The 12,982-nt window shown below is 41.4% G+C and overlaps 1 protein-coding gene across 1 annotated transcript in view; it reads left to right on the top strand.

Moving 5' to 3' along the window:
• Positions 1-12,982, top strand: part of PHF21B (PHD finger protein 21B) — a 270,227-nt gene that overhangs the window by 155,971 nt on the left and 101,274 nt on the right. The gene's annotated exons all lie outside the window — the stretch shown is intronic.

Here is a 12,982-nt window from a genome sequence, read left to right as displayed (position 1 = left end):
GTAGGCCATGGTGCTTTGAAAATACCCTCTTGAAGTACCTAAAGAATATGCCTTGAATTATCCAATATTTGATGTCAAATATTTGAAAAAACACCTGAAGTTGTTACCTTCACGTGCTTGTGCATTACACTGTGTATCTTTCAGTTCTCTGTGTTCTGTATGAAGTCTGAATTTTATCCTCTTCTGCTTTCCTAAGCTGAAGAGTGTTGTGCTGATTACAACACTGATTTTCAAGCTGCGTGCTGAGGATCCCTGGGGTTCCTCAAAAACTTATCAGGGGAACATCAGTGAGATCATTAATGATGGAAAAGCTTCTCTTAGAGACAATTGCCTCACAATTATTGATATTCTGTAGAGATATAGTAGAGTGTCATGTATGTTAGGCCAGACTCAGCTCACACTTGGCAGCTTTGTAGTCCAATTGACTAGGTGCATCGTGTGAACTGAGTGTACACCTTGATTAAGCCTCAAATCCTCTTCATTGTGTCCAGGTTCCTGCTTCAGAGTCAGCCTTGCAAAGCTTCTTCAGCAGACATAGCAAGAGAGGGTCTTTTAAAATAAGAATTTGGAAACACTGGGTCATGCCATCGAAACAAAAGGTATTAGGAACCTGAGTGACTTTTTCTTTTTGTTTCCACCTGTGAGTAACTTTTGAACATGAAAACATGAAAAACATAGGGAAGTGTTATTAAGCCACATATATTCCACTATTTTCCTTTCAAGGAACTTAAGAAAGCTTAACATAATTCTCCTCTTCCTCTCAATCTTATCCTCACAACAACAACCAAAGTCACCCAGTAAGTTCCATGCCTGAGTCCTCGTCCTGCACACATAACTACTACACCACGCTGGCTCTCTAATCATGATTGTTCTTCCCTGCCCATATATCCTCCATTGAGAAAAATCAGCATTTGAGACTGTTTTGTCAAAACATGCCATCTCGCGCTCTTCCCAAATTCTGCATATTCTCCCACCTCTGCAGTCCTCCCATGTTCAGCACAGGTCAAGCAACAATCTTGCTGCAGATTGCGTTCTCTGATTCTGCAATTCAACAGCATGTTCTCCTTTATCTGACCCTAACAAAACCCATTTCTTAAAAAGAAGATGAAGAGGAAGAAGTCCTCCTGATTCCTGTAAAAAGCAGGTGTCATTAAAAAAGTGGTGAATACTTTTTCACTTCTCAGCAACAAGAGTCTCCAGAATGAGAGGAAAATTGCTGGGCCAGGAAAACGAGGGGGGATTGAAAACCCTGAGTAACCCCTTAGAACATTGTTTGAACCTAGTGTTCCATATTTGGACCTCCAGGATTATGCATTTGCACAGTTGGACAAATTAGACTAAAATAATTTTTTAAAAATGAAAAAATGCTCATGTTTGGGACACAAACAAATATGCTTTTTTAAAAGGTGACCAAGCAGTGACAGTCTTGCCAGTGTGCTACATGGGCACTTTGGAGGGAATGTCATTGGCTCCCAATTGAAAGATTGTTCTTCATGATCTCTAGGAAATGGGGGTAAAGGGCAAGAACCTGTAAGTCCAAACTTACTTGCATTCATGATACAGTGGGGGGAGGGGCATGGTTCCGTCCCAGAGTCTCCTTGGTACCTGCAGTAGGAATGAGGAGAAAGGGGAGGGCAGGACAACCCATGATGAGCCCAATCATCAGTCAGGTATGCTGTGAATTATTTGGAAAACCAAGCAGGGTGATGTGCGAGCCTGACCAGACACTTCCCTTGTTAAACTTTCCCTTCTTCAGGTGTCAGATTAGAGAGTCCAGTCTTGAGTTTCTGTATTCCTTTCTACAAATTGGGGCTGTAATCCTTGCAGTAATCCTTAGTTCACAGTAAATATGCATTGGATTGTACTATAACGAATGCATACAGAATACATAAGACATATCCAGGATAACATGCCAATGAAATGGAGATACAACACTTTTAAAGGTTCTTCACTGACAGATCTTACTTTTAAGACACTTTTAGGAAAGGACTCCAGCTCACTTTAAACTTACTTTACTATTGAAAGTTATTCAGTAGTAAAGTTATTGAAAGTGGCTCAGATTGCCTTTAATGTTAATGTTCTGTCACTCTAAAGCAGATATATATTAAAATAGCTTGATCCAAGGTGACAGTTTTTTGTATTTCCTTAAACAAATACCGGGTTGAATAAATTCTATATCCAGCACCTTTTGCAGCTTAAAAAGGAAGCTGTCTGTTAATATATCATGTAAAAATAGCAATAAACCTAAGTTAGATTTTTTATTGTTTCAAATGTAGTTTTCACATTTAAATGTAGAAACATAGAAACATAGAAAACAGAGCGAGTCAGAAGGGGCCTCCCGGGCCATCATGTACCTTTTCAATTGAAAGCTCTTGCAACTTTATTGCTGAGAACATACTATCTGATTTACCATTCACTTAGCCTGAAATAAGGTATGGTGTAATATCTTTGATTGGGATGGAATTAAGTGTGCAATCCAATCTGGATGTCTGCAGCCCTCCATACTCTGTAGTTGGAACTCCTATGCAGGGTGGATGGAGCAGAGGCAATGGTAACTTCTGTGCTCCTTGCAAAACACTTCAATTGCAAAACAATTGAAGTTGGCCTCAGTACCTGAGAAGAGACTGAGGTGCCACCGTATCATTACAGTGCCTGTGTTCTCCCCTCCCAGTCATCTGAACCTCATTTCTGAGATTACTCTTGTGGTCTTGGAGCTCAAGTTTTTGGGACTCTGAAAAATCCTATGGCTGTCTAGCAGTGTAGGATTACATTGTTAGTCATGCAACATCAATGTATATGTGTAAGTCATCCTAGAATGCAAGTTAAGTGTGGAACCTCTGGTCCAGAGGTCAAATCCAGCCCTCAGGTGGTCCCAATAGAGCCCTCCAGTGCTCCCTGAAAGTCATGCCTTCTTTCTCTGGCGCCCATTTTTCTCACCCGCTATCATTTGTGCAGCTGCTTCTGATTCTGAAGGGCTGAAATGCCTCTCCTAAGGTTTCTGCTGAATTACTGACAATTGCAGCTTTACCCTAAATTGCGTTAGGAAGGTGGTTGTTTGGACCCACTCCTTTGTCACTCCCAAAAGGTTCATTGAAACTGAATTCAGTCCTCTGGTGAAAGTGGTTCTGTTCCCATGCTATGTTCATGTATTTTCAGAATATTTATATAGCGTATTACTGCACTCACTCACTCACACACACACTTAAAAGCAAACCATCATTTAGATAAGTTATGGCTGGGAAAAGCCAGGGCCAACGAGTATGCTTTTGATAATTATTGAAAGCACGGTTTAGAGGGAGAGCAACATCTCAAAGAAGACCCACTGCTGCATTGTTGAGAGGTGGGGCTGTGCAGGATGTGGCCTCCCCTTAAGATCATAGTGGTATGGGGAGATGTTTTTCATATAACCTGGTCCAAAGTTATTTAGGGCTTTATAGAGTAATAATAATTCCTTGAACCCAGCTCAGTGTCAAAGTTAATGCATTCATGTTCCATTGTAATCAATGTGACACAAAGACAATTATTAGGCCATTAATATTGGTGCCAAACCTCCCATTAAGTATAATGGATGTATACTGTGCTCTAATATCTTGAATCTAAATATATTTACTTGGAGCATTTTGAAGTGTTCTCACAAGGAAGGCACCTTGGGTAGTATACCACACTTCAATCGACAGGAATCTTTTTTTCTATTAACAGTCCACATAGTTTAAAAGTCCCATTCACACAAATGCGTAACTGAAATATATATTTCTGGTCAACTACAAATGCACACCTAAATATATCATATAGAAAAGCAGGAAAGGTTTGGAATCAAAAAACTGGGTCCAAATGGATGTACGCTGCACTCTAAAACCTTGATTCTAAATATATTTACTTGGAGTTTATAGGCCTATTCTCCTTGATCCTTTTAGGACCAAAACTCCCTCATGCCAGTCTAAATGGATTTATTTCAGATCAGTACCCCACACATTCTGTTCCCTGTGTAACTCTCCTTTCTGCCCTTAGTTTCCCAAATCTGATCAGGGCTCCAATACCCCTTTGTCATAAGGCAGGGGTCCTCAAACTTTTTCACCAGGGGGCCAGTTGAAAGGTGCTGGTGCTGGGCACAGGCCGGAAAGGTGGTGCGTGCGGGCCAGCGAGGGGGTGGGGGAGGGGCAAGCGGCGAGGCGGGGCGGGCATGTGCCACAAGGCGGCACATGAGGCAGCGGATTGCTCTCTTGGAGATCATTTTCTCCGAGTGAGCAAACCGCTGCCTCCCCCCGTGCGGGGCGAGGTGGGTGGCGGCGTGCATGGGTGGGCATGCACACAGCAGGTCCAAATGGGCATGGCGGGCTGGGTAAATGGGCATGGCGGTCCGGATCCGGCCCCTGGGCCGTAGTTTGAGGACCCATGTCATAAGGCTTCATGACCAAGGCCACCTACACACTACCTAAAACACGTATGTAGCACCAGCAGAAACCAAGAGAAATATAGCTTCTGTTGTTCGCAACAGGGCTTGTTGTTGTTGTTTTTCTTTCTTTTTCTTCTTTTAATTGCTATACTATTATTATTTATGTTTTATGTATTCTTTGTGAGCCGCCCTGAGGCTTTGTTGTGATGGGGGAGGCATAGAAATGTTTTAAATAAATAAACATCCCTACATGCTGCTGAGAGCGTATGTGACAGTACTGAGAGACATCAGCAATCTTAAGAATGCATTTCTCCTGACAGCTGTCTTTCTGAACATAGATTTACATGCTTGCAGTAACAGTGATGGACACAGGGTGCCATGAGAAATGATTTTGTGTGGAGCCCAGCATTTCTCAGGGCTGCCTTGCACACTTATAGCAGTTGGAAATGGTACCTTACCATGCTCCCTGGCTCTCACTTTCAGCTGATAAGTAAAGGGAAAGAAAGGGAGTTGTTCATAGGCCTATAAATGGATGCTCACTCTAATCTCTGGCAGGATTTTGCCCATTGTTGTACAAAGTGTGTAAGTAGATCTGATCAGAATTGGATTCAATTATGTGTATGAATTCTTCTTTAAAAATAGGGAATAATGTTATCATTTGAAAATAAACCTTGAATGAACAAGTCCTTCTGAAGATGCTGTGCACCTGAGCTTTATGAGTGAACTTCTCATATATTCAGTAAACCCATTAAAGTAATTTCATGCAAAATTGTTGGCTACATAGATTTTATATTTTTTCCAAATATATCCATATCTACATATGCAAAATTAAATTTTCTTACAAGAACCAGTTTGGTGGTATGGTTAATATCAAACTTATATTTGAGTGACTTAGGTTCAAATCCTTACTCAGGCACAAAGCTAGGTGGACATGAGTTATTTAGTTTCTCTCAGCTATATCTACCTCACAAGATAAATATCCCAAGTCAGTGGGAAAAGAATGAGGAAAAATACTATCAAAATAGCAAATTTTGTCAATATCAGTATAGAAAGGTGTGGATAAACAAATGGTTGATTCCCACATTTCTTTTTAATTTTTTATTAATAACATTAAAGTTTGGAAAGAAGAGGGGGGAGATAAAAAAATAAGAATACAAGTAAAAATTACAAAACCAAACCAAGAGTTCTTAAATAAATGTTGCATAAAATGTCACTTATTTTTTTAAAAAATTGCTGTAAATCAAAAATTACTATCATTCCCACTCAGTCACTTTTTTGCATGTAAAGTTAATTGTAGATTCTTCTACTCTCTTTTTACAGGATTGGTTAGTCTTACCATTACTACATAATCAACTGACTTTTTTTCCTGTCTTCAATAATTAAATTTCTTCTGCTTTCCATGTTAAAGCATTTTTGATTCTAGCTTCAATTATCATTTACTTAAGTAGCCCCATTCATCTTAAGTCAACTTACTATAACAACAAAGCATCAGCACAAAAGTTAAACTCTAACAATATTTTCAAGAATTCTATTTATAAAATTCCCCTTACTGTAATAGTAAAGCATTAGTTTAAATGTTAAGCTCTGACAATGTTTTAAAAATTCCACTCATTCATACATAGATTTTTCTATAAATTAAGTTGTGCATAACAGAGTTTCCATTTATCATTAAATGCTTTGGTAGGTTTTCTATTTCCATAATTAGTCTGTTTTGCCATTACTACATAGTCTGCTTATTTATTTTTCCAGTCCTCAGTAGTTATCATCTGCTTTCCATTTTGAAGCAATTATGACTCTGGCCGCAGTTAATATATATTTGAGTAACTTTACGGTATTCTTTCGCAGTTTCTGGTATGATGCTGAGCAATGTAGTCTTACTAGGCATGAGAAAATTAATTTTCAAAATGTTCTGTACTTCTGCATGTATTTCTTTCCAATTTTTTAAAAATTTTGTCCCTTGGTGACCACATATGATAAACAGTTTGACCTACGAGTTCTTTGTATTTCTAACACTTCCAATGTAATTACTATTCATTTTCTCGATATCTTTTGAAGTAATATACCACTGGAAAAACATCTTGTACCAGTTTACTCTCAGTGCCTGACGGGCTGTAAATTTTATATCCTTTGTCCATAAGATTTCCCACTGATGGAATGGTATTTCTTCCTGAAAATTCTGCATCCAGTTTGCAGATTCTTTAGTATGTTTCTTTCTTGTGAAGAGATGTATATTATATTGGGGTAGATTTTGAGGAGGAAACAATTATCTAAAAGAAACTATTACTTTTCAAAACAAAATCTTTATTATAATTAAACAATATGAAAATGTTTACTTTTGCTATTTGGGATGCAAGTTATATCAAGCAAGTCTACTAGTCTAAAAATATTGGAACTGTCATAAGCAAAAGAAACCACTGCATATTGATCAGCATTGCTATACATGACAAATTACCCACCTCTCAGGCTCACTGCTGTAAGTGTAATTTAGGTCAAAAGAAGTTCTTGCCAGAAAAAGAGATGAATCAAAGATTCACTAAAAAGAATAATAGCAGAACTTTTCCCAGAAGAGCCAAGAGATTGGGAAGTGGGTATGTGTGTTGAGGCAAAGAGGGTGTGTGCGAAGGCTACAACTGAAAGCACAGTTAATTGCTGAGGGTACAAATCTTTGGGTTATAGAGCTGCTGCTGCTTCAGACACAAAGCAAAGTATTGCAGTGAAATACATGGCAGCTTCAGTGAATGCTAGTACTGATTAAAACTGCAGTCCTGTGCACAATTTACTTGGGAGTGTGCTTGACAAACTTAACAGAACTTAACCTAGAGTAAACGTGTAAAGGATCTGGGAGTTTTAAATACATTTTAAATAACTGCAGAGGCAAAATCATTCGGAAGTTCGTCTCCGTATGCCTCACTGAAATGAATGGGGGACACGAAAGACATCAATTGCTCAGCTCCCATTCATTCTAGAGGAGCGGGCGCAGAACTTCCCAGTGCTGCTCCTCCTTCCCTCCCCACTTGTTTCGCAGTATCCGTTTGGGTGCAAAGTAAGAACAGTACATTTCATTGGTGGGAGTTGCAAACTTGAGGGGGATGGCCGCTTTCTTTCTTACTAGGGTCCCTGCTGCCCACCAGTGTGTTAAATGTTGCAAAGCACACATGGATAATCAGGATCGATAAACAATTAAGGCACAGTCAATCTGTGTTAACTATGATGGCAATATGCAGCCACTGTTGCTTAAAAACGGTGGGGAGAATGTTGCTTTGCTGAATAAATCATGGTTCACCTATCCCTATATACTTTGAGAAGCCTCCCCTCCCGTATGCACACACAATCCGGCACCAAGTGTTCCGCAAGAAATTGGTCAATAGCTATTTACTGTACCATGTTTTGCCTATCCCTGGCTTCATAGAATCAAAGGTAGAGTAGAACGAGAAAGGTCTCCTCAAAGTAATATGACTAATAGTTGCTTCGCACGCCTTACCCTCCTTTTACAGGCTAAGCAATAGCCTCTCTTCTGTTGTAGCCGGCGGCGGCCAGGAATTGGGAAGCAGGCTCAACCGGCAGAGCCCGCGAAAGGTACCGCAAAGGGAGCGAGCCGAAAGCAGCCAAGCAGCTGTCCACTGCTTTGAGAGTCTCTGGAGCGTCACTGTGGCATTTTCGGGAATGCTTGAGAGGGTCCCCAAAAGAAAAAGGGACGCGAGAAGCACGTGGAGAAGGAGGGGCGCCTTCCAGCCAGGAAGGCTTCCCCTGCCAGGCTTTGCCGCCTTTTTTGGAGCTCGCCGGGAACCGCAGGTTAAGCGCTGCCTCCGCGTCTCAGGAGGAAGTAGGCACGCAGGAGAGTCGCTTTGAAAACGCGGGAAGCCTGAGCGCTCGTTTTCTTTTTTCTCCTTCTCTTGCAGAAGCTGGCGGTGCGGAGCTGCTCCGCCGCGGTGTTGGTAGGGGGCGCAGGAGGAAATAGCAGCGGCGTGAGCAGCAGCGGCTCCAGCGACGCCAAACCAACCGCGGTGCCGGCGCTCCTCAAGGCGGCCGGAGGAGGAGGTGGCGGCGGCCAGAGCTCCAGCCCGCACAGCCTGGCCCTCTCCGTGCTTCCGGCCAAGGCTCCCGTCGCCATGGTGACAGCGCACCTCAACGGCGGCCTGGGCTGTAGCGCGGAGCCCCCGCAAAGCGCGCCCATCAACCTGCAGACGAAGCTGGGCTGCAGCGCCCGTCGCGCGTCCGCGGAGCCGGGATCTCATTCCCAGGTGAGCGGCCGGGAGAGGAGGCGGCGTAGAAGCGGGGCGGGGAGTGGCATGCAGAGGAGCAGGAACAGCGGCGACAGCTGGTCTCCTCAAATTCCCGAAGTTGGGGTGTGCAGGGGGCAAGCTTCGCAGCAGGGATGGGATGCGCGTAGGGGCGATCGGTCAGTGGAGATCTTAAACGGGCTGAACGGCGGACTCACACGATCTCTGGTGCGTTTTCTGAACCTCTCCAGACCGCCGCCCTTTTGCACATCCTTTGCACATGCAGCGCTGACAGTCCCGGAACGGTTAACACGCACTAAAGTTTGGACAGTCACTGAAGCGTGTTTGTCATCCATCAACTATGTTTTTACGATTACTCGTAAATAGATCGCAATAGTACACATACGGAGAAAAAAAGAAAGGAGTGGGAGGGGAGACTGGAGTAATTGGAGAGGTGGTGGGATATCCCACAAAAAAGCGTAGAAATAGTTTGCTGAGGAGGCGGTGGCAATTGGGTTAGGGCTACAAACCAATGTGTTGAACATTCCTAGGAAGCAGTATCTCCGAGCGAACTGAATATCTGTAGGTGCCTTACGGAGAATTTTTGTCCTATCTCTGACTGGCAGTTGCTTTCCAATATACCTCTTCCCTTCCCTTCTACTTGAATGCCGAGCTATTTCTCCTGTTGGGTGTGTTAGAGTCAAAGATACAGCCTGGAGGCATGTGCAGAGTGTATTTTGTCTCAAAAAAGACAGAAAGAATGTATGTGTGCAACTGCAGCAGCTACAGGGTTGCTTGCACAGGATGGTATTTATTTTCCAAATCTGTATTTTTACCTTTTTTCTTCTTTTTTTGCCAAGGAATTCAGGGATGACATTCAATGAAATTGTCATTTTGTCCTCTTCAGAAAAACTAGAAGTTCTTAGGTGTGGGAATGAGGATATTGTTGGCATGCAGGGTGTTAAGGACAAGGGGTTATAGTTGGAAAACATGAGAATCAAAGTTAATAGAGGTAGGGGTGGTTTGGTCACCATTGCAATGAAGTAGAGCATTCCAAAGTGGAATGGGAGGACAAGGCTGGAGGAAGGAACTATATGGGTGAGCAGTGGCTATAAGGCTATAACCCTAAGGACCTCTAGGACTGCAGGTGGCGCAGTGGTTTAAACTGTCATGCTGCTGGGCTGGTAGATCGAAAGGTCACCGGTTGGAATCTGCACAACAGGGTGAGCCCCCGTTGCTCCGTCCCAGCTCCTGCCAACCTTGCAGTTCGAAAGCATGCAAATGCAAGTAGATAAAAAGGTACCACTTCGGTGGGCAGGTAACAGTGTTCCGTGCACTCCGGTGTTTAGTCATGCTGGCCACATGACCACGGAGACAGTCTGTGGACAAACGCTGGCTCCCTTGGCTAGGAAACGGAGATGAGCACCGCCCCCTAGAGTCAGGCATGACTGGACTTAATGTCAAGGGGAAACCTTTACCTTTTAAGGACCGCTATTGAAGAACCATCGTTCTTCATGTTGCAAGGAGGGGTCACAGTTAAGGAAATAAGGAGATTGAAGCATCTTGGAGCAGACAAGGCATAGGAAAAGACAGGCTAGTGAGTTAGAGTATACTGATACTATAGGGACTACTGATTTTTTTATTGATCTATAAGCCAAATCTTCTTGGTTGAAGGATGAAGTTAAAAAGTATTTCAAAACAAACGGCCGGAGAGCTGTATGATGGTAAGCTTTAGTAATGAGGGACATGTTTTAAATAGTACAGTATCTTCAATGATATGGTTGATTATATGGATTTTGTCTTGGAGTTTTCTGATTTTATTCATTTTGGTATGTTATTAATTTTAGTTTTTATATACAAAAGTAATATGAGGGTATCTGATTCTGGTGGATTGGCATCGCTCATCCTCCCAAACACATGAAAAAAAAAGGAGGGGCTGATGATCAGTGTAATCAGGGCTGTTCATAATCTTGATTTTGAATAATCACAAATAACCTGCAGAATGTGGGAATCTTTTAAAATCTATTTTTAAAATATTCCCCAAATCTATTTTTAAAAAACCTCTAGTCTTTGTATGTGAAATGTGCTTGGAAGGTTATCACAAATAGCATATGGCTGAATAAGATTTCCGGTAGGGATTGCATTTCACTGCCTTACTTTTTTACCCATCCTCTAACTTTGAAATGTAGAATAAATTATATATAATAAAATATGAAAACCATCAATATGCATAATTTATACAGGTCAGAGAATTCAGAGAAACTGGGCACAGAATTTGACATTTTGTTTTGAATTTTTTTCTTAGCCCAGAGTACTCACAACTCTAATTGGTTTTGTGTGTTCTCTTTACTCAATTGATTCCTCTCTATTTCTAAGACTGAAAAGAGAATACAGTTTAGATCAAAGTTCATTCAACTAGGCTTCCAGGTCCATTTAATAAAAACCATTTTAGAAGTGTGAGAAACCGTTTAAAGTTGTTTACAGCTTTTGTGATTCCAGTGATAATAATTAAATAAATACTTCTTTGTAACAATAAAACACTAGTAGGCTCTTTTTAAGCAAATAATACAAGCCAATGTGTTTGGTTAGGCATATACCTAAAGCAAGTTATTTACCATTCTTTTTCTAGAAATTCGTGATGCAACAGAGTGAAGTAGGACATAATGAACCTGTACCTTGAAAAAATCCTGTGTATTATACATTAGCATAGAACATAAGTAGCCAAAATTGCAGCATGAGTGTCAAAAGTTTTACCAGCAGCAAAAATTCAGTACCATTAATAGCTTCAGTAGCATGAATAGATAAGAATAAGAATTCTTTTATGTATCATTTTGTATTTTACTTTCTAATACTTGAGTATACATTGAAATATATGTTGAAATACGTTTACAGAGCAGGTGTATTATACTACTGCAGCCTTCCTTTTACTGAGAAAATCTTGCTTTGAGTGTGATGGTAAGATTTGTGTGAGACAGTGTACCAAACATAAAAAGTGCGTTTGCACATTAACCAAGGTGGATTGGTTGTTGTGTGAACACTCCACGGTGCAACCAACAGATGATTGGTCTTACTTTGGGTAATTTGTTCCCTCTATCTCCTTTCCTCTTGGCAGGAGCGATCTTATCTCCCTTCCTTGCTATGATTGTGAGCCCTTATTGTGGCTTCTCCCCTTTTACTCAGTTTTTCTTTTCTCCCTCCCCCTTTCCACATTTATTTTTTCTTTTTGTTTTGTCTTGAGAGCTGTGAATTGATTTTTCCTTATGAAAAGGGTGGCCTCTAGATTCCCCCTCCCTTTTCAGCACGATACTCAAGGGCACATACACACATACACTCTCTCTGACCCATGTTGGGTGTTCAAGAAGGTGGGAAATTGTGAGCCATTCCCTTTAATGTGATTGTCAAAACTCCAGCTCATTTTAGAAGGGTTTTTTTTTGAGAGATTTGTGCTTGCATATGTCCCTGTTTTTAAAAAAAGAGCATGGATTCCTCGTAGATTTTGGTTCTTTTGAATGCTTGCCTTTTGACAACTGTCAGGACAACCAAAGTGAAAAGTAAAGCTCATGGCACCCTCTCTAGGACAAGGCAAGGCATGCTATTATGAACTCACGCATGTGAGCTCTTGTGCAAGGCCAATTAGACGTTTTAAAAATACTGATGAACCAGTAAGAGGCCCTCCAATGTACTGTTTGGGCATGCTGAAGGGGCTGTCAGTCATTGTCAAATTGGAGATTGCTTTGTGCAATCTCTGAAAAAAGAAAAAAGGGGGAAGCCACATTGAGAGCAAAAGGGCTTGCAATTGAGCTGTACAAGAATGGCAAAGGGGCTTGCTGCTCTTGCCAGGTGGTTAACCTGCTGCTTCCTGATATTTATTTATTCATTCATTTGATTTAGATCCTGCCTTTTTCCTACTAAGGGCTCAAGGCAGCTTACATCATTCTCCTCCTCCATCTTATCTCCACAACAGCAACACTGTGAAGTAGGTTACCCACAGCCAGGTTGATTGACCAGGTTTGCATATCACAGCAAGCATTTGTGGGTACAGGAACCCATAGGATTAGCCACAGGAAGTCAAGTTGGTTTGTTTTCTGTTGAACAAGCTACCCTGAAGAAAGCAGTCCATGTTCTCATGGTACAACAACCTACTGCGCCTTGTCACACACAGTGGCTTGTCAGTTCATACAAACCCAGTCAGTAGGTTTCATATTCCCATGATAATTTTGTATGATGGATTGAATTAAAGTCTATGTACTTTATTTATTTATTTAGCACTTGTGTGTATCCTCACAATAACCTCATGACTCTATTAGGTTCATTATGGCTGTATTTTAATTCTGTAAATGGAATAATGGACTAAAGTTGCACTCCTAAG

Source organism: Varanus komodoensis, unplaced genomic scaffold (genome assembly GCF_004798865.1).
Source record: "Varanus komodoensis strain SLA01 unplaced genomic scaffold, ASM479886v1 scaffold69, whole genome shotgun sequence".
Taxonomy (NCBI): Eukaryota; Metazoa; Chordata; class Lepidosauria; order Squamata; family Varanidae; genus Varanus; species Varanus komodoensis.
This window is presented reverse-complemented; position numbering and strand designations above follow the sequence as displayed.